The following is a 23,484-nucleotide window of genomic DNA, read 5'->3' on the forward strand; positions in this document are numbered from 1 at the left end:
CGACCCAGAAGGCATATATATAAGCTTTAGCAAAAAATAAAAAATAAAATAAAATACGTAAGTGGGTCGTTTCCGACCCGGTGGGCTTCAATGGGTTAATTACCGAGGGCTAACAATAACTCCCACAACAGTTTTAGTCCAAAAAAAAACGTACATTCCTATGAGATTTTGGCGTACCATGGGGCTCGAATAACTACCAAAACATATCGGTCATTGAAGCTCAATAACGATTGCAGAAGCAATTTCATCTTAAAGTAAGTAGGTATCTCCTTGGTGTTTTAGAATATCATGAGGATTGCTAAGGTTGAATTGTAAAAGCTTTTGAAAATGTATCATCACATTTTAAAGAATGTTACAAATATGTGTTTAACCAAAATTTAACCAGTCGGTACGCCTAACGGCAAGAGAAACACCGTCAAATAAAAGCGTATTACAAAGGGCGTTCAATAAGTTTGCACAGATGGTCCACAACATTTTCATTATTTCCAATATGATAATGAAACTTAAAGTGAATATACATTGATTCTTTGGTTTCAAAGTGGTAACAATTCTATTTTTCTATTGTTTATAGATAAACCACAATTGACACTGAAGTACACATCACCATCCGGCTCCGGTCAGTAATAGAATTCCTGTTCAAAATCGGTGATGATTCAGCCACACCAATTCATACAATGTAGCTTCTGGCTCACGGAAATTGGACCGCGCATATGTATACACGACTCCAAAAGTGCATTACAACCTGCAATTCTACTTTTCCTGCAATAGCAGGCAACCCAAAAACCTCGGCGGTTGGGTTGGTTGCAAATTCAAAGGTGTTGGACTAAACTTCAATTTTGTCATAAATATATCAGTGTGGCAAACTGCAAATAAGAGAATAAAACAAATTGTTAAGAATGACAATTTTATTATTGTGACGCAGTTGGATGATATCAAAAGTTACAAAATGACTTACTTAAGCAGTTCAAACAAGAAGAATGGAAAGAAACAGATATAAGAAGAAAGCATTTATCTCTTTCCCCCCTCCCCCCCAAAAAAAGAAACTCATTAAAAAAATAGTTATATAATATAAACGTTTCATATAAAAGCCTAACAGCACAAAAACAAATAGCTAAACGAAACGAAAAAGAGACAAACACAGAATAGGGGACACCAGTGGCATAGCAGACTTGCGGCCCTCCCATGCAAGATATAGAAAAGGGACCCTAGTTGTAAACCCCATTGTAATATTATTATTATTATTATTATTATTATTATTATTATTATTATTATTATTATTATTATTATTATTATTATTGTTGTTGTTGTTATTAAAAAGTCATTTCCTTTTCAAAATCTCCGACTCTGCCTAAGAGCATGAATGCATATAGCGATCATGTGTGCACGTTTTGTCAATGAGCGGTCCCAAAGGCCAAAAGGGGTGGAAATCTCCAAGAGAGAGAAATAAAAACTTTCTTATGGTAAATACTAGTTCAAAGTTCAAGTACTTGCATTTGCACGTGATGTTTTGTTTCTTTTTTCAGGGAACAGAAAAGTTCTGGCGCCTAAGAAATTATACCATATAATATTGCAAATTTGCAAGTGGATGTATTTACATTGCAATTTGTGGTAATAGAGATATTATGATTAGAAAAAATATTGTAAAAAGTAAGTTTAATTTCTTCAACCCTTGCAAGTCTTAGAGGCCCCTTATACCTCGCCTCCCCCCGAATATCGATATCAAAAATTTAGAATGATATATTCATGTCCATATATTCGCGATATCGAATGTTGATATATGATAATATAGATATCGACGATAGCGATGTATCGACATATCACAGGCCCAGGTCCGAGAAGTGATGCTTGAAATATACTGGAATCAACAATCAAATTCTAAATAAGTTCTCCATTTCCGTATTCAATGTTGAGGGGGAAGGGTGTGAACCCGAATAGAAATTTTAAGAAAAATAAATGTTAAGATAAAAGTAAGTTTTCCCTCTCCCCTTGAATACAAAAATTAACAGAAAACTATTACTGTAATTTACCTTTTACTTCTGTTTCTGATTGTTATCACAAATCAGCGACAGTACTCATACTTTATATAGTATACCAAAACACTCTATAACTTTTCACAACCAAGCAAGCCGGAAGATGAATTTTCTCTGATATTAAAGTGGAATGATCTACAAAATAGTCATAATTCATTACCCATATTTCTATCAGTACTTTGGTACGGAGTTAATCAAACTACGTTGGTGTAGGTAAGGGATGAGACTCTGAAAGACAGTGTTAGAGCTCAGAGCCGTACGTAGAAATTTTTCTTTGCACGCGGCAAAGTAGAATTCGGCGTCCCCCGACACCCACCTTACCAAGCTTTGACTTTTCCTTTCTGTGCTTTTATTTTTAACACATAAGAGAAACACATTTTTCTTGTTATGCTACTCTGATTTTTTTTACCAAGCCGTTTGGAAAAACCATCGCAACAGCCTAAATTGATCGTTATGTATTCTTTAACAAATAAGAGCCGCTCTCAAGAATCTTATTTTAGACCTGCTACCTTGTATACAAATCCTATTGGAGAATAATTATGAAAAATCATGGAGTAGATTCCCATACGTCAGGGTGACCATATTACACATGGAGTTGGTGGGCGCGAGTGGCAGCGTTGCAAAGGTCCGGGTACCCTGGGTGCAATAGTAATGGCAGATATCAGGCCCAGGACACGAAGCTCAAGGAGTGCGGTAGTGACGTTATGGGTTCGGGTCCCTTCTATTCACCTATTAAACATGAAGTTGTTGGTCGGCGTTGGCGGCATTTTAAAGGTTTTGATCCGATGAGCACAAGTTTGATGTCAAAAATCGATCCCTAGCCTTGAACCTCAAGAAACTGGGTCCGAAAGTTTTAGAGGCGGGTTCTTTTTATTCCCCTTTTAAGCATGGGGTTTTCGAAGCGGATGGTAACATTGGAAAGATCCTAGTTGCTTGAGGACAGCGTAATGTCCGAAATTGGTTACTGGCCTCAAAGCGCCAGAAATAAGTCTCCGAATTGGTTCAATCTCAATACCTGGTTGTGCAAGATAGAACAACATTTATATCTGTATCGATCGTTTATCTTGCGTAATAAAATACTGAGACTGAACCACAGCAAAGATATACATCACAACCCAAACGCTTGGAACCGAATCTGATTTCTGATATCACCGCAATGCTCTAGGATGCAAGACCTCTCCAATGATTAAAGCAAGTCAATGATGATAGAAGAATTGGTTGAATGAAATGTCGGAGGAAGCGGGAGTACCCTGAGAAAACCCACGGATACGACCTTGTCCACCACAAACTTACTAGGCCGGGAATCAAAACAATAAGGTCCCCATGCTCCAGAAAAAGAACTCCACCACTGAGCAACCGCGCCCAATAATTAACGCGTCAATGATAATACAGGAGTTGGTGGAATGAAATGTGGGATGAAGCGAGAGTATTCTGACAAAACCCACGGATACGAACTTGTCCACCAAAAACTTACTTGACTGGGGATCGAAACAATAAGGACCCCACGCACCAGAGGAAGCCTTCTACCACTGAGCCGCCGCGCCGAATGATTAAGGTAAGTCAGTGATAATAGAGGAATTGGTGGAATGAAATGTGGGAGGAAGCGGGAGTATTCTGATAAAACCAACGGATGCGATCTTGTCCACAACAAACTTACTTGGCCCACCAGATGAAGCACTCTACCACTGAGCAACTGCGCCCAAGGATTGAATTAAGTCAATGATAATAGAATAATTGGAGGAATGAAATGTCGGAGGAAGCGAGAGTAGAATTGGTGGAATGAAATGTGGGAGGAAGCGAGAGTAGAATTGGTGGAATGAAATGTGGGATGAAGCGGGAGTACCCTGAAAAAAACCACGGATACGATCTTATCCACCACACACTTACTTGGCCCACCAGAGAAAGCGCTGTACCATTGAGCCACTGCGCCTAATAATTGAGGTAAGTCAATAATAGAAGAATTGGTGGAATCAAATGTGGGAGGAAGCGGGAGTACCCTGACAAACCCACGGATACGATCTTGTCCGTCGCAAACTTACTTGGCCAACCACAGGCAGCGCTGTACCACTGAGCAACTGCGCCCAAGGATTGAAGTAAGTCAAAAATAATAGAAGAATTGTTGGAACGAAATGTGGGAGGAAGCGGGAGTATCCTGACAAAACCCACGGATACGGTCTTGTCCACCACAAACTTACTTGGCCCACCAGAAGAAGAGCTTTACCACTGAGCCACTGCGCCCAATGATTGAAGAGAGTGAATGATAATAGAAGAATTGGTATAATGAAATGTGCGAGGAAGCGAGAGTACCCTGTTAAAACGCACGGGTACGATCTTGTCGACCAGAAACTTACTTAGCCAACCGGAGGAAGGGCTGTACCACTGAGCCGCCTCGCCCAATGATTAAAGTAAGTCAGTGATAATAGAGGAACTGGTGGAATGAAATGTGGGAGGAAGCGGGAGTACCCTGACAAACCCACGGATACGATCTTGTCCGTCGCAAACTTACTTGGCCAACGACAGGCAGCGCTGTACCACTGAGCAACTGCGCCCAAGGATTGAAGTAAGTCAATGATAATAGAATATATGGAGGAATGAAATGTGGGAGGAAGCGAGAGTAGAATTGGTGGAATGAAATGTGGGAGGAAGCGGGAGTACCCTGAAAAAACCCACGGATACGATCTTGTCCACCACACACTTACGTGGCTCACCAGAGGAAGTGCTCTACCACTGAGCCACTGCGCCCGATGATTAAAGAGAGTGAATGATAGTAGAAGAATTGGTATAATGAAATGTGCGAGGAAGCGGGAGTACCCTGTCAAAACGCACGGATACCACCTTGTCCACCAGAAACTTATTTTCCCAACAAGAAGAAGCGCTGTAGCACTGAACCACTGCGCACAATTAATTATTGAAGTAAGTCAATGATAATAGAAGAATTGGTGGAATGAACTGTGGGAGGAAGCGGGAATACACTGAAAAACCTATGGATACGATCTTGTCCATCACAAACTTACTTGGCCAACGAGATGAAGCGCTGTATCACTGAGCCACTGCGCCCAATAATTGAAGTAAGTCAATGATAATAGAAGAATTGGTGGAATGAACTGTGGGAGGAAGCGGGAATACACTGAAAAACCTATGGATACGATCTTGTCCATCACAAACTTACTTGGCCAACGAGATGAAGCGCTGTATCACTGAGCCACTGCGCCCAATAATTGAAGTAAGTCAAAAATAATAGAAGAATTGTTGGAACGAAATGTGGGAGGAAGCGGGAGTATCCTGACAAAACCCACGGATACGGTATTGTCCACCACAAACTTACTTGGCCCACCAGAAGAAGAGCTTTACCACTGAGCCACTGCGCCCAATGATTGAAGAGAGTGAATGATAATAGAAGAATTGGTATAATGAAATGTGCGAGGAAGCGAGAGTACCCTGTTAAAACGCACGGGTACGATCTTGTCCACCAGAAACTTACTTAGCCAACCGGAGGAAGGGCTGTACCTCTGAGCCGCCGCGCCCAATGATTAAAGTAAGTCAGTGATAATAGAGGAATTCTTGGAATGAAATGTGCGAGGAAGCAGGAGTGCTCTGACCAAACCCACTGAAACGATATTGTCCACCACACACTTGCTTGGCTCACCAGAAGAAGTGCTCTACCACTGAGCCACTGCGCCCAATGATGAAAGAGAGTGAATGATATAGAAGAATTGGTAAAATGAAATGTGCGAGGAAGCGGGAGTACCCTGTCAAAACGCACGGATACCACCTTGTCCACCAGAAACTTATTTGGCCAACCAGAGAAAGCGCTGTAGCACTGAACCACTGCGCCAAATAATTGCGGTAAGTCAATAATAGAAGAATTGGTGGAATCAAATGTGGGAGGAAGCGGGAGTACCCTGACAAAACCCACGGATACGATCTTGTCCATCGCAAACTTACTTGGCGAACCACAGGCGGCGCTGTACCACTAAGCCACTGCGCCCAAGGATTGAAGTAAGTCAATGATAATAGAAGAATTGGAGGAATGAAATGTGGGAGGAAGCGGGAGTACGCTGAAAAAACCCACGGATACGATCTTGTCCACCACAAACTTACTTGGCCCACCAGAGGAAGCGCTGTACCATTGAGCCACTGCGCCCAATAATTGAGGTAAGTCAATAATAGAAGAATTGGTGGAATCAAATGTGAGAAGAAGCGGGAGTACCCTGACAAACCCACGGATACGATCTTGTCCGTCGCAAACTTACTTGGCCAACCACAGGCGGCGCTGTACCACTAAGCCACTGCGCCCAAGGATTGAAGTAAGTCAATGATAATAGAAGAATTGGAGGAATGAAATGTGGGAGGAAGCGGGAGTACGCTGAAAAAACCCACGGATACGATCTTGTCCACCACAAACTTACTTGGCCCACCAGAGGAAGCGCTGTACCATTGAGCCACTGCGCCCAATAATTGAGGTAAGTCAATAATAGAAGAATTGGTGGAATCAAATGTGAGAAGAAGCGGGAGTACCCTGACAAACCCACGGATACGATCTTGTCCGTCGCAAACTTACTTGGCCAACCACAGGCAGCGCTGTACCACTAAGCCACGGCGCCCAAGGATTGAAGTAAGTCAATGATAATAGAAGAATTGGAGGAATGAAATGTGGGAGGAAGCGGGAGTACGCTGAAAAAACCCACGGATACGATCTTGTCCACCACAAACTTACTTGGCCCACCAGAGGAAGCGCTCTACCACTGAGCAACTGCGCCCAAGGATTGAAGTAAATCAATGATAATAGAATATATGGAGGAATGAAATGTGGGAGGAAGCGAGAGTAGAATTGGTGGAATGAAATGTGGGAGGAAGCGGGAGTACCCTGACAAAACCCACGGATACGGTCTTGTCCACCACAAACTTACTTGGCCCACCAGAAGAAGAGCTCTACCACTGAGCCACTGCGCCCAATGATTGAAGAGAGTGAATGATAATAGAAGAATTGGTATAATGAAATGTGCGAGGAAGCGAGAGTACCCTGTTAAAACGCACGGGTACGATCTTGTCCACCAGAAACTTACTTAGCCAACCGGAGGAAGCGCTGTACCACTGAGCCGAGATAGTTACGCACGCATTTTATATTATATCGATTTGTAGATTGTTTCTTTGTATCTGTAACAACAAACAAGTGTTTCAGAAGTATTTATGTTCAAGCAGAAATAAATGTCCTTCATTTATTTACGCGCATCTCTCTATTTTCTTTATGATCACCATGTGTACGAATATAATTGTGACATACTGTATAACAGAACTGCAAGAAGAGATATTTTCGGGAAGTATTTCCAATGGGAAAGTCGAATATATGGGAACATTTCTCTCGTGAAAATGATGGTGTTTCTTCAAAATGTAATTACTGTCGAAGTATTATCCACAATCGAAATTCAACGACTGGCTTGTGGCATCATTTAAGATCACGACACGTTGGTGTTATACAGGAAACATCAAGATAGCAGTCACTGGAAGAGATTATTGACGCCGAGGGTGATCCAGAGATGGAGCCACAAAAGAAACAGAGGTAAGTGATTGTACATTGGTGTCATTTGAATCTTCTAGCCCCCTCCCCGAGTGGGGTAGATAAGATTTATTTAGAGGACACTCGTGTTTGACACTCTTAGAGTAAAAATAAAACCATAACGTGACACGAACACACTTAGTGGACTATTTATCTTTACACTCTTGTACATTTTAGAATAATGTAAAAAAGGCTGAAATTTTGTTACAAACTAAGGATGCTACAGTATCACAAACATCCACAAAGATCCAGGCCCGTGCTGGCTTACTAATGAGGGCGGTGGACAAGTCTACCAAGAGGGCGCTCATACAAACGTGATTACGTTATACACACACACACACACACACACATATATATATATATATATATATATATAATATGTGTGTGTGTCTGTGTCTTTTGGAAGATTTAATTCCTGTCTCCAAGATAAAAAGAAAAGTATAGACCAACCTGGGTGTAGAAATGCCTCGGAGCGATGACCACCCGAAAATTTTCGGAAAAATGCAAAACCAGCCATACTCCAGAACAAAATGTCGGATTGAAATTGGGCAAAAGTGAATGTCCATTATTTTTAGTCATAGATTCCATTAGTGTACAATCGGATAAAGTGCAGTGGCGGTGCAAGGGTGGCTCCCAAAGAAACTGGGGTGCACAGTTCTCTTCAATATTGGAAGACGGGCAGATTTAACCCTTTGGGGATCCTATGGTACAATTTGTACCATACGCGTTTTTCATGGTACATTGCGTTATTTATCTTCTATTTGAGCTTTTTCGTCCGGTTTTTTTTGTTTTCCAAGTCCAGAGGCCTTGTAGAAGACATTAAGTATGGTTTCAGACCGTCCTGCTTTCAGACATAGGAGGTGATGACGTCATAAGTCAAAAATTTCTTTCCTCGTTTTCTAAGCCTATGTTCAATGTTTTTTGGCGGGCCTATTTTTTGACGTAGAACATTGAAATTTTGCACAAACATTCAGTCCACCGACTAGTATTTACTAGAAGTTTTTTTTCGATTTCTGCATAAAAACAGGGGGAGTCCAGAGGGGCAAAGTTGAAAAAAGGGAAATTTTGCCCCCAAAATCCCTTTTTTCAGGAATTTCCTGCCTTAGATACATGATGGAGACATGTGAATGGTACCGCCTGAAAGACAGTTCTATTCTGAAGAGAATGATTGGCGAATTATGGTCCTAGGGTAATTAGGGATGTCTCAGGAATTTTTTCCCTGAGATCATAGTGTTTTATGGTAATTTGGGGCATTGTGGGAATTTTTGATAAAAACTCTCCCGCCCTTACTATTCAAGATAGAAACTTGAAATTTGGCACACACATTCAGTATACCAAGTGCTATTTATCAGATTTTTTTAGATGACTACGATCACACAGGGGGTCCAGGGGGGGCCAAAGTTCGAGAAAAAAATTTTCTCTCCGAAATTTTCACTTTGACATTTTTTCCCGCTTCTGGTATATGGTATGAGCATGCAATTAGTACCATTTGAAAGCCAGCTCTGTTCTGAAGAGAATGAGGTATGAACCATGATCCTAGGATAAATAGTGACGATACAGTAGCTGCTTGACTGAAAGTCTAAAAAATAGCCCAAAAAGCCAGGATCCTTTAAGGGTTAAGGCTTTTTTTGGTGGCGAAGGGGCAGATGAGACTCAGATGAATCTGCTTTCTAAGATAAACATGTTGTATATTATATATCAGGCGATGTAGATGAAATACATATCAGTATTACAAATCAGTACCATGAACTTATTCTGAAATCTGAATAGATGCATATTTGTAATTGGTATGCTTCTACTTAGACCGAATTAAATTTTAGGACACTTATTTTATAATAACTTAAATAATGACTTTCCCAAAACTATGAAGAAAGAAAATCAATTATGTGTGACGCAAGAATACTATTATTTGAGAAAAATGATGATCTCAATAGCATTACAGGAATCGTTACAGGAATTAAATAAATAGACTAACAATATTTAAAGACGATTTTAATGTATTGAAATTGGAGGGCAGGCCCTCCATTTCCTCGGGATTTGTGCCCTATCTACAGCTGAGACAATTTTCCAGCATGAGGAGAGGCACATATCCTTTTCTGACATTTATTGCAATTTGTGTCCAAGTAACGGGAGCTGAATTAATACAGATTGATGTGACGTAAATATACCAGGATACGAAGTTTAGTTTGAAATATGAAAGAATACGATTCTTTTTTTAAATGAAACAAGCCAAGAGACATCAATTTCATCTCACTTTCCTTTGTGGCAGTCGGACACAAATCATCACATTTCTCCCCCAAAAACACATTTCAAATCGAATTATTGAGGGGACAGTCCCCCGTAGTTCCAAGGTTGGGGACATGTCCCCCTCATCCTCTCGGGATTTGCGCCAATGACTATATGAATTTACTATATAGAACTGATATACAGAAGGACAACTCCCTCTAACCACTTCCCTCTAACGTGGTGTTTCGCAGAGTGCTCTATGCGCGGGACGCACTGTACCCTTCACGGGTTCTTCACCCACAGTAACACCATGTATTCATTTTATAGAACTAAGCCATACAGAAAAATAAATAAAACCGTTTATCTTTGATGTTGTTTTGCAAGGGTGCCTTGACGGGTTCTTTTCCAACGATAACAGTATGCATATTGTATAGAACTGTGCCATACAGAAGCACTAGCGGATCCAGAGGTATCGTTTGGAGGTGCGGTTCGCTTTCTGAAAGATGAGGTAGCCTAAAACTGACCAGAATTTTAATTTGCAAAAATGGGACACATATGAATCCGGGGCTGGAGAGGGGGGGCGTAAACCTGATTCTCAGATTATATATATATATATATATATATATATATATATATATATATATATATATATATATATATATATATATTTTTTTTTTTTTTTTGTTGTTGTTGTTGAAAGTATATCCTTCCTCTACTATCCATTTCATAAAGATAGGCCCCTGACTTCGTGGTGCTGCCGTGACGTTCAGTCAAAACTTATATTGCATTGTCGTACCTTACAGTTAATGGATGCATCTACATATTGTGCACAGGAAATTATTTCATGTTATCTCCTTTCCGAGATATAGTCCTATAAACATCGATTTACCAAAAAAGTACGAAAAAATACGCACTTTTTCATTAATTTCTATTTTTTTCTCACTACACAGTACAAAGAAAATTTGTATGTCTTAAGTATTGAAAAGACAACATTCCAACAATTCCAACGAGGTACGACAATGTAATATAAGTTTTGACTGGACGTCACGGCAGCACCGCCAAGTCAGGGGCCTATCTTTATGAAATGGATAGTAGAGTTAAATTAAATACGAACTTCCGTTTCGGAGGCGTGTCGGTATCATAATTCACTTCACACTTAGTCACCACAATATATCAGATGCACTGTCTTGCAAAGTACTTACATTGACGATGGCATTTATATGTCATCTGTTATCTGCCACGAAGCCCCTCCCATATCTCCTCTGTGTAATAAATATAGCTTCCCTTTGTTTCACTAAAGTGATCGCAAGAAAACATGAAGTTTGACATAACTATCAATTTCATTATCCATTAGAATGCCTTGACGTTCGTCGACCCCTATCCATGATATTTTTTTTTCACTGTCTCTCTGATCTGATCTTTGATCTATGGCGCTATGGAAAGAACATTTCCTGAGGGCAAGATGTTGGATTTCCGTTACGTTTCGTTTTGCTAAACTCAATATTTCACCATGATTTCAGTTTATCAACATTATTGACATTTTCTTAAGTGCGCGTTAAGATTGCGGCTACACAAGTCGTACCAAAATCTTCTGATGTATCAAAGGTGAAGAAAACATTTCTATGATTGGTATAGAACCCAGGATTCACAAAGAGTTGGGGAGTCATTGAAAGCCTTGACGTTGTGTGTGCATGGAATAGTTCATTTCTCAAGAAAAGCTCCCAACTGTACTCAATTGATGTATATAATGATGAATGTGTAAGGAATTCAATTTCTGGTACATTCAGGAATTTTTAACTTAAGCAGGAGAGAGCAAGAAGACAAATATAGGGCACTATTAGAAAAGTGTAGACCTCTATACATAGGGTATTTTGATTTGTTGCTTGAGCTTAACGTTCCATGGTAGTGACATGACGGCTAAAGGAGACGTGCACTTAATGATTGTAATGGAATCCGAACCACATTTTTCGTTGAAATGTACCCTCACCGGGAATCAAACTGGGGACTATAAACACCGTATAGGGTATTTTGTCCGAATACTCTGCTTTTGCAGTGGTATAATTGAGTATGTAAAAAAAAAAGCATTAGACCAGACGAGGAAGAGGGTGTTGGAAATTGGCTCTATTAATTAATTTCTTAAAAGCAGCATTTAGAAATATGTATGCCTACAACAACAATAAAATTTATTATAGTAGCCTTTACCTAGGTGGGATTTCGCTCCCAGACCCCCAATTTGTTCGGAATACGGCCCTGTACAATGTAGAAAATGCTTCTACGTGTACTGTGCCACAATATTTCGCGTTCTTCCTTCTGTTTCTTTCATATACATATAATTGAATCGAGCTAAAACGCTGTCACGAAATTCAAACACCTCGCAAGGCATTTTAGTCAACCCTCACCTATTTTTTTGCCTTTCTACTGTACGTTAAGTGGCAAAAAATGCTCAAATACATGTTTCATTATTTTAAATGAATAATCAAATTAGCAACTTTCATGTCTCTAGCCGTAAGGAATCCCGAAATATAGGCATCTTATTCTAATAATAATAATAATAATAATAATAATAATAATAATAATAATAATAATAATAATAATACAAAACGCTGAAATATATATTGAATTGTTTTAAGTGAGAAGTCCATATACCTAATTCCATGTTTCTAACCTTCAAAGATTCTTAGATATTGATATCTTATTATGATAATTGCAATCCCCGCCCCCTTTTCTTTACACCTCTTTTCCCCATTTTACTGAAATATCAAAAAATGTTGAAACGCATTATTTTAAATGAGTAATCAAAATCCAAATTTCAGTTTTCTAACCTTAAGGGATTCGGAGAGATGATCATCTTATTAAAATAATTCCCGCCCCATTCCCCCTTCCTTTCTTTGAATTTCCCAAAACTCCTTCCTTAGTGATACCTTAGATCGAAAAACTTATCTACTGTCCGAATTTCAAGTTTCTAGCTTAAGCGGTTTGGCCTGTGCGAAGATCAGGACGACTTCTTTATATATGATTACAATAACAGCTTGTATTATTTCCTAAGAAAAGATGAAATGCCATTAAAAGTCACAATGAATGTTTCCGTGTTGAACCACAAAAGTCACAGTTCTTTGTTGATGTAGTAGCTTTGATATTTGATGCATGAGGTTCTGTGGTTTGATACAAGGTAAGTGAACATAGAACGCACTGAAGTGGTTCAGATCCAACTTCAAACTCTATTTCTCGCTCTGTAAATCATCGCTTTTGACAAACGACTTAAATACATATCAATCAATCAACCAACCGAAAAGTCTCCTCTTAGATTCAGAGAGCTTTTCGGTAAGGAGCGTTGAATATTCTATATTTCTCTTTATTCAAGGTAAACGTAATTGAAGTTTCGGGTTTTGAATCACACATCATTTTTTTCTAGGATATAAGCTTAAATACATGGACATTTTAAATTAGTACGGCATGCTTAATTATATGAAAACTATTTTTTTTACGTTGGTCTACTTGATCTTGATTTGAGACTTTCAAATTTCATCCTTTTTTCTACTGAAATGTATCTGTAAGCCAACAAAGAAATAATTATATATGATAAATTTAAATTCATCTTAATTCAGAATATGAGAAATATTTTACCAATGTATATCGTAAACGTCAGATCCACGGTGTTGTAACAGAGCGATGCTTGAGCGATTGACGGTAGGAATTCAAACTCCGATAAGCGATAATTTCACAGTCTTGTTTCATTACAAGTGTAACCTCTTTAGTCAAAGAGAGGAGGACATGGATCATGGTTCAGAGTTAATGACGATGGGTTTTGTTGGGTCGGAGTTGGTCACAATGGTTCAAAGTGGTTCATCGTTGGTGGTGGGTCAGAGTGGGTCAATGGGTCATTTGGGTGATGGATGATGGTGGATCATTGTGAGTCGTGGATCAAATTTTCATTGACCCACACCATCTCTGGTTAAAATTGTACTCAAGAGAACTGGCACCGAATTATGCTCAAATTTTGCACATAGATTGTGCTCCACTAGAAAGCAGTACATCTGAAACAGTTCACGGTACCACCTCCTAGAACTCGAGATATAGGGATTTGTCTGTTTGGCTAATAAGACCGCAATGATTTATCCTACCGCAAGCAAGATTTTTATCATCGTTTTCCTGAGGAAGTCAGAATTACACGTGGCTAGTAATCGTAACGTTGATTGTTCGCGCCCATCCCGGGGTATTTGTTTTAGTGTTTCTTCTGATTCACCTAAATATAAACAAAGCACGCATATAGGAGATTTAACGTATTTTGGGGATGTAGATTTGTCGTTCGTTGGCGTTCCGTCGTGTCTCTGCCGCTGGTGTTATAATTTTCAAAACTGAAGTGGAGCAATCGCAGATCATCACTGCGAGGCCGTCAATTTTTGACGAGAGATCGTTAGTTGTCCATCGGTGATCCACCGACGCTTACGGCATGGTCCGTTGGCACCCCTAAAAATCTCATACGGTGAAACAGATATGAAAATCGGAAAACACGTATTTAATATTTTCAAAGGTACCCCGTGTCGAGGTAAAACATATGCCAAAGGGCCCCTCGGATGGTCCCAGGATGGGTCCAACTTAAAATTTGAACATGGCAAGCGGAATTTAGTAAATCATTTGAAAGTTTTGCTAGAAGAGGGAATATTTTAAGTCTCAAGTCTCTATGCTAAACTTGAGCAAAATACCGGGTCTTCAAGATGGTAATAAATTCATTGAAAATTCCGTGGCCATGTCTAGAAATGTGAAACTTTGAAACCGATATCAGAAGATGTAAACACTTGTCTTGTCATTGCAAAGTATAATCACCAACGTAGAACAAAAAGTATAATGCACCAACGTTCCTTCCATTTCTGTATTCTACCATTAATTTCATAATTCACAATCACCTTGTCCTTTAGCCTAAAGACACAACCATGGAACGTAGAATTTAATATTAATGATGTAATAAACCCACAATGGGGCACTTCTTGTTTTACCTTGGTGCATTATACTTTTGCAATGGTAAGACAAGTGTTTACCTCTTCTGATATCAGTTTCACAGTTTCACATTTCTAGAGGTGGTCACGGAGTTTTCAATGAAGGATTTATTACCATCTTAAACGTTCGCTATTTTCCACAAGTTTAGCATAAAGACTCGGGTCTATTACCATCTCTTTTAATTTTGGCAATACTTTTAAATGATATACTACTTGATTTCCCTTGCCATTTTCAAATTTTGAGTTGCACCCCTCCTGGGGACCTTGGCGCAATCCTTTTACCTCAACAATTGGTACCTTTGAAATTACAAAATACATGTTTTCCAGTTTTGACATCTGTTTCATCATTTCAGACTTTTAGGAGTGCCAACGGGCTTCATCGATACCATGCTTCTTTATTCTCTTAGTTTTCAGATACAAGCCCCCTTGCCGTAAGCGTCAGTGGACCCCCAATACGCAACTGACGACCTTTCGCCAAAACTTGGTGATATCGCAGCTACGATCCGTGGTGCTCCACTTTTGTTTTGAAAGTTATACCACCAGCGGCAGAGACTCGACGAAACGCCAACGAACCACAAAATTACTCTCCCAAAATATGTTAAATCGTCTATATGCCTGATTTTTTTTATATTCAGGTGAGTGTAAAAAATAGGGATGGCCAGAACCGGTTCCTGGTGGAACCGGTTTTCGAGTCTGAACGGATCCGGTACTGGAACCGGCTCTGAAAACCGGATCTCCGAGAACCGGTTAAGCCGGAACCGGAACTTTGTGGCCATCCCTAGTAAGAACACTAGAAAATAAAGCAAGTACCCCAAGTTGGGCGCGAACCTTCAACCTTAAGTTTACTAGCCGCGTATTTTTCTGACTTCGCCACGGAAAGGATGAAGAAAATCTCGCTTGTAGAAGAATAAATTGTTGAGGTCTTCAATTAGCCAATCAAACAAATCCCTCTATGTTGAGTTCTGCGAGATGGTACTGTGAACCGTTTCGAGATTTCTTTCTATCTGGTGGGGTACTATCTATGTGCAAAATTTGAGAAAATCGCCGACGAGCACCTTCAGAGCCACTCCTCTTTAGTACAATGTTAACCAGACATGGCGTGGGTCAATGAAACCTTGATTAACAACATACTCGCCCACCACACATCGTGACCCACGACCCACTATCACCCACAATGACTCACCACCCAACGTAACCCATTCACCCAACATAACCCACTCTGACCCAACACCAACTATAAACAACTCTGAACCATTGTGACCAACACAGACCCACTAAAATACATAGTCATTAACTTTGATCCGTGATCAACGCAATCCTCTCTACTGACTAAAGAAGTTATATTTGTAATAAATCAGTTTTTTCAGTAGTTAGCATAGAATGATACTAAAGGTTACTGAAATCATACTGAATCCTTTCCCCGAAATCTCTACTTTTAAGTAAGTTTTGCCAAATTTTAGGGCAAGTTTAAAAATTTTAATGCCATTATTATTATTATTATTATTATTATTATTATTATTATTATTATTATTATTATTATTATTATTATTATTATATCAACACCTTGTATAATCTTTAAAAGATATGCGGTTTGTATCTGAATAGTAAAAGCTAATTGACTGTCGATCTCGGTCGTCGAGAAGTCTTCAGGAGGCAATAACATCGGTCACGTTCTGGGTTTTAATTCCGAAGGTTCAAGTATTCGGGCTCGAGCCATAATTGTTAAAAGTTATAGGCTTCAGCCAAACATGTTCAAAACAGCTGGGACCGGGTTTAGGCTTCTCAACGGCTCGAGCGGCTTAATTTACAGCTCATTCACTACCAACCGAACCGAGAAGTGAGCCGAGCCATCAGCTCACCCAACCGAGCCGATTTGAGCCATTGGCTTACAAGTAGACCTCACCACTTCGCCGTTGCGTTAGCGAAAGGAAACAACTACTGTCCTAATGTAGGGTTGAATATAAGACACTGACAAAAATTTTAGCTGCTAATGAGCACTAGAAACTTGGAAAAACGAAATAGAAACATGAATGTGGGAAAGCCATATTCAATATAATTTGATAGTTCCAAGACCGACTTAAAAAAAATAGATGGAGGAGCAATAGTTATGACTTCAACTTTGTAAATCGAGTTAGGAGGGATGTTTTTATGGCATTCCGGATCATGACCGCCATCTTGAAATCCGCCATATTGGATCGACGTCAACTTTTTTAAATGGAAAGAGGGCCATGTGAGGTATCAAACACCAATGATTTTTTCCACCCAATCGCATACTCTAATTAGTTTATCCATATCTAGAACGGTTTACAAATTATAGTTCTTTGAATGTTGAAAAGTTCGTTGTTTGTAGGAGATAACAGATAACTACAGTGGCAAGGAACATAGCTCCAGAGATAGCATTCTTACAGAACAAAATTACGGTAATACAAGAAATGCAAGTCCTCAGCTTTCATAAAGTGCTTCTGACCTAGCCACTTCGTATGTGCCTTTGTACATTCAAACTGAAACTCTAAGCAATAGGGGCAGCACTATGAAGAGAATAGACATATTGATTGCCAATGGTATTTTTGGTCGTAGCAGCTACGGTATAAGGTTGGAACATATTGGCGTACCATATGTGATTATGCAATAAAGGACGAACATTTCCATTCAAAACTGCATGACAGAGATACTATTGTCACTCTGCACTCCCTTATGTACAATCAATTTCAGTCTTCTCGCTTCACAGGAATGATTCAGTGTGCATTTTGTAAATCAGAATATATTGAGGATCCGATCGAATGGTTTGAGGTGCCGAAGAAGTATGCTTTCAATATTCCCGGCGTTAACTTAGTGATATTTGTGACGCTTCATTTCTTATTAGGTGCTCATGGTGCTCTGCAAAATTCCGGTCAGACCATTTTATAGGTGCTGAGGACTTGACTTTCTCGCATTGCCGTAATTTTGTTCTGTAAGAATGCTATCTCTGGAGCTATGTTCATTGTCACTGTAGTTATCTGTTATCTCCTACAAACAACGAGATTTTCAACATTCAAGGAACTGTAAGTTGTAAACCGTTCTAGATATGGATAAAGTAATTAGTGTATGCGATTGGGTGGAAAAAATCATTATTGCTTGATACCTCACATGGTCCTCTTTCTATTTGAAAAAGTTGACGGCCATCCAATATGGCGGATTTCAAGATGGCGGTCATGACCCGGAATGCCATAGAAACGTCCCTCCTAACTCGGTTTACATAGTTGAAGTCATAACTATTGTTCCTCGATCTATTTCGAAAAGAAATCGGTATTACAACTATCAAATTATATTGAACATGGCTTTCCCACATTCATATTTCTATTTCGTTCTCCCATGTTTCTAGTGCTCATTAGCAGCTAAAATTTTTGTCAGTGTCTTATATTTAACACTACATTAGAACAGTAGTTGTTTCCTTTCGCTAACGCAACGGCGAACTGGTAAGGTCTACTTGTTAGTTGAGCTGAGACGTACCATGCTGATGGACTTGTTTTAACTTAGCTGGCTCGAACCGGTTCACATGAGCCGAGTAGGTGACCCATCCCAACCGATAAAGCTCGAGCCACCGGCTCAATTGAGCCGAGTCGATGGCTCGTGCCAACTGTGCCGGCTCAGGTCATCGGCTCGATTGGGCCGAGCCGATGGCTCATCCCAATCAAGCCGACTCGAGCTGTTCGCTCAGTTCATACGAGCCGAGCCGGTTGATATCACTACGCGGGTTGGTCTTCTGCTTGGGCTCAAGAATTCGACCGTGCAGGTCTCAGCCTTGATTTTAAGAACTACAGTATATACTTATATTGGTGGTTACGATATTTAAGGTTGTCACGTAATAATAATAAAAAACTCTTGTCCTCTCGTTATCTAGACGAGACGAGATGCACTAAAATTACGAGACGAGATGCAACCGTGTCATGAGCAACACAGTAGAGGGGTGGCACCTGACCCAAGGTAGCTGAAAAATCGCCTTTTTTCCAGGGTCTCCTGAGAGCAAGGACTCAATTTTCCAGTGTCTCACGATACACTATGGCCCACGCACCATCCACCCACGATCTTTTACGACCTCCATTTTAGGGGTGTATTTGTTCCCTTTTATGAGCACTTTTTAAGGGGGTGTACTCGTTCCCTTTTATGAGCACTTTTTAGGGGTGTATTCATTCTCTTTTATGAGCGTATTTCCCAACCCCTATTTTAACATAGCAGAAATTACACTGAGACTATGAACACACAGGAGAACAGATAATACATAAGAATACGTAAAATAGCAAGGGTGAACTCATTAACTTTTATGAGCATATTTTTCAACCCTATTTTAACATAGCAGATAACACATAAGATTACGAACACATATAAGAGCAGATAACACATAGCCCTATTTTAACATAGCAGGTAACACATAAGATTACGAACACATAGAAGAGCAGAAGACTACGTAACATAGCAAGGGTGTACTCGTACCCTTTTATGAGCACATTTTCCAACCCCTATTTGAACACATAAGACTACGAACACATAGCATAGCAGATAATACATAAGATTACGAAAACATAGAAGAGCAGATAACACATAAATGTACGTAACATAGCAAGGGTGTATTCGATCTCTTTTATGACCACTTTTTCCACCCCTTATTTTACCATAGCAGAAATTACGAACACACAGCAGAGCAGAGAATACATAAGATTCATTCCCTTTTATGAGCACTTTTTAAGGGGCATACTCGTTCTCTTTTATGATCACTTTTCCAACCCCTATTTTACCATAGCAGAAATTACATGAGATTCATTTTTTTCAACCCCTATTTTAGCAGACAATGAAAACCTAAGTAACATAGCAAAGGGGGTGTACATAAGACTACGAACACACATAGTAGGGCTGTATTCATTCCACCCTATTTAAACATAGCAGAACTAGTAAAAGAGTATGGCTTATTTTCCAACCCCTATTTTAACATAGCAGAAACTACGAACACAAAGCAGAAACATTTACATTTCCGATTCGTACGCCCCTTTGAACCGATTTGGATAAAACGAGGTATATGGAAGTTTTCGGACATGCTGATTACGAATACCATTTCTATTTTTACCTGGGTCTTATAGTTCATGTGGGATACGCCCTTTCTATGACAATTTTAATCGATTTGGATGAAACTCGGTATATGGGGGTTTTGGAACATGCTGATTACGAATATCATATTTATTTTTAAATGGGTCTTGTGGTTCATGTGGGATACGCCCTTTCTATGATAATTTTAACCGATTTGGATGAAACTCGGCATATGGGGGCTTTCGGACATGCTGATTACGAATATCATATTTATTTTTACCTGGGTCTTATAGTTTGTGGGATACGCCCTTTGTACGACACTTAAAACCCAATCACTCGTAAACGAAGCAACATATTGAGGTGGTGTTTCCACATTTAGCAATTGGTCATCAACTACTACAAGTTCCAAAAATAATGACCATCGAGGTCAAAGGTCAACATACTTAAAACCTAATAACTAAAAACGGAGCCACATATTGAGATGGTGTTTCCACATTTAGTAATTGGCCATCAACTACTACAAGTTCCAAAATAATGACCATCGAGGTCAAAGGTCAACATACTTAAAACCTAATAACTCGAAAACGGAGCCACATATTGAGGTGGTGTTTTCACATTTAGTAATTGGTCATCAGGTACCACGTGTCCCAAAATAATGACCACCGAGGTCAAAGGTCAAAATACTTAAAACCTAAGAACTCGAAAATGGACCCATAAACTCAGTTGCTGTTTCCACATTTAGTAATTGGTCATCAGGTACCACAAGTTCCAAAATAATGACGATCGAGGTCAAAGGTCAAAATACTTAAAACCTAATAACTCGAAAATGGATCCACATATTGAGGTGGTGTTTCCACATTTAGTAATTGGTCATCAACTACTACAAGCTCCAAAAATAATGACCATCGAGGCCAAAGGTCAAAATACTTAAAATCCAATAACTCGAAAACGGAGCCAAATTTTGAGGTGGTGTTTCCACATTTAGTAATTGGTCATCAACTACTACAAGTTCGAAAATAATGACCATCCTGGTCAAAGGTCAAAATACTTAAAACCTAATGACTCGAAAATGGATTTCATATTGAGGTGCGCTTTCCAAATCTAGTAATAGGTCATCAACTAGTACATGTGAAAAAAAGTACTGACTTTCGAGGCCAAAGGTCAAATATTTAAGCCTTAATAATTCGTAAACGGAGCCAGCAAGAGATTTCTGTAACCTATTAATTTTTTTTGTTCCAAGCAGAAAAAGTGAAGAATGAATAAATTTTAGTGACTTATTTGCTATTGTACTAACGAGAAAAAATCAAAACAACGCCATTTTTTAACTAGCTCAGAATTTCTGTACATTTTTGGGTTATTTAAAATAAAGGAAAAAATAATTTTGATGGACTAACGAAAAAGAAAGCAAAGATATGCCATTTTTGCTAGCTGAGAATTTAAAGAAACAAAGGGAACCTACTCAATTTTCTATCAACGAGAAATGCCATTTCAACTACCTCAGAATTTATGTGCCTTTTTGTGCTAAGGTCTGTTTTAACTCTTCTTGACTAATTAAATAAACGAGGGAATATTGTACCAATGAGAAATGCCATTTTTTCTAGACCATGTTCTAATATTTAAACAAACGAAGGGGTGAATTTGAGTGACCTATTCAATTTTGCAGATCTCTTGAGTGAGATTTCCAATTTTGTAGCAAGAAAGACTATTTTGTAACTAACTCAGAATTTCATTTCATTTTGTAATACTCAAATTTGGATGGAGTGTTTAGTTTTGTTCGAACCAGAAAAATTTGATTGGATTATTTCCTTATGTACAAACTGGAAAAAGTGAAGGGCCATTAATCAAATAAATGAAGGAATAAATTTGGGTAGAATATTTAGTTTTGTACCTAGTAAAATAAGAAAAAGAAGTGAAGAACGAATAAAATTTGGATGGACTATTTTCTTATGTACCAACAAAAAAATGGAGCACCAGCGATAAAAAAGAAACCGAAGGAGGAATAAATTTGGGTGACCTATTCAGTTTGTACTAAGCAGAAAAAATGAAGAAGGATCAGCATTCTATAGTTTTTTCTGCCATTTATTGGGGGTGTCCTATTTCTTTGTGTGCCAACGAGACCATTTTTAACCGACTTAGAATTTGTACCAAACAGAAAAGAGCTACACAAATAAACAAAGCAATCAATTTTTAACTAGCTCAGAATTTCTAGACCATGTTGTACTATTTAAACAAACGAAGAGATAAATGTGTGTGACCTATTCACTTTTGTACCAAGCAAAATAAGAAAAAGAAGTGAAGAACGAATAAAATTTGGATGGACTATTTTTTCATGTACCAACAAAAAAAATGGAGCACCAACGACAAAAAGGAAACCGAAGGAGGAATAAATTTGGGTGACCTAATCAGTTTTGTACTAAGCAGAAAAAAAGGGAAGAAGGTAAAATTTAAATAGCTCAGTGACCTTTGACCTCGAAAGTCAGTACTTTTTTTCACATGTACTAGTTGATGACCTATTACTAGATTTGGAAAGCGCACCTCAATATGTGAATCAATTTTCGAGTCATTAGGTTTTAAGTATTTTGACCTTTGACCAGGATGGTCATTATTTTGGAACTTATGGTACCTGATGACCAATTACTAAATGTGGAAACAGCACCTGAGTATGTGGGTCCATTTTCGAGTTATTAGGTTTTAAGTATGTTAAATTTGACCTCGGTGGTCATTATTTTGGGACATGTGGTACCTGATGACCAATTACTAAATGTGAAAACACCACCTCAATTTGTGGCTACGTTTTCGAGTTATTAGGTTTTAAGTATGTTGACCTTTGACCGCGATGGCCATTATTTTGGAACTTGTAGTAGTTGATGGCCAATTACTAAATGTGGAAACACCATCTCAATATGTGGCTCCGTTTTTAGTTATTAGGTTTTAAGTATTTTGACCTTTGACCTCGATGTTCATCATTATGGAACTTGTAGTACCTGACGACCAATTACTAAATGTGGAAACACCACCTCAATATGTGGATCCGTTTCCGAGTTTCTAGGTCTTAAGTATTTTGCCTTTGACCTCGATGGTCATTATTTTTGGAACTTGTAGTAGTTGATGACCAATTGCTAAATGTGGAAACACCACCTCAATATGTTGCTTCGTTTACGAGTGATTGGGTTTTAAGTGTCGTACAAAGGGCGTATCCCACAAACGATAAGACCCAGGTAAAAATAAATATGATATTCGAAATCAGCATGTCCGAAAACCCCCATATGCCGAGTTTCATCCAAATCGATTAAAATTGTCATAGAAAGGGCGTATCCCACATGAACTATCAGACCCAGGTAAAAAAAGAAATGGTATTCGTAATCAGCATGTCCGAAAACTTCTATATACCTAGTTTTATCCAAATCGCTTCAAAGGGGCGTATCGAATCGGAAATGTAAATGTTTCTGCTTTGTGTTCGTAGTTTCTGCTATGTTAAAATAGGGGTTGGAAAATAAGCCAGTAGTATGGGCCTTACTTTAGGACACTTTTTGGCCCCTGGGTCCCTGCCTCAGGACCCATGGTCCCTGGCCGGGGTCAATGACCTAGGGGTACATAGGACCACCCCCTCTAAATTTTG

The sequence above is a fragment of the Thermobia domestica genome, chromosome 17 (assembly GCF_964235325.1).
Source record: "Thermobia domestica chromosome 17, izTheDome1.hap1.1, whole genome shotgun sequence".
Lineage (NCBI taxonomy): Eukaryota > Metazoa > Arthropoda > Insecta > Zygentoma > Lepismatidae > Thermobia > Thermobia domestica.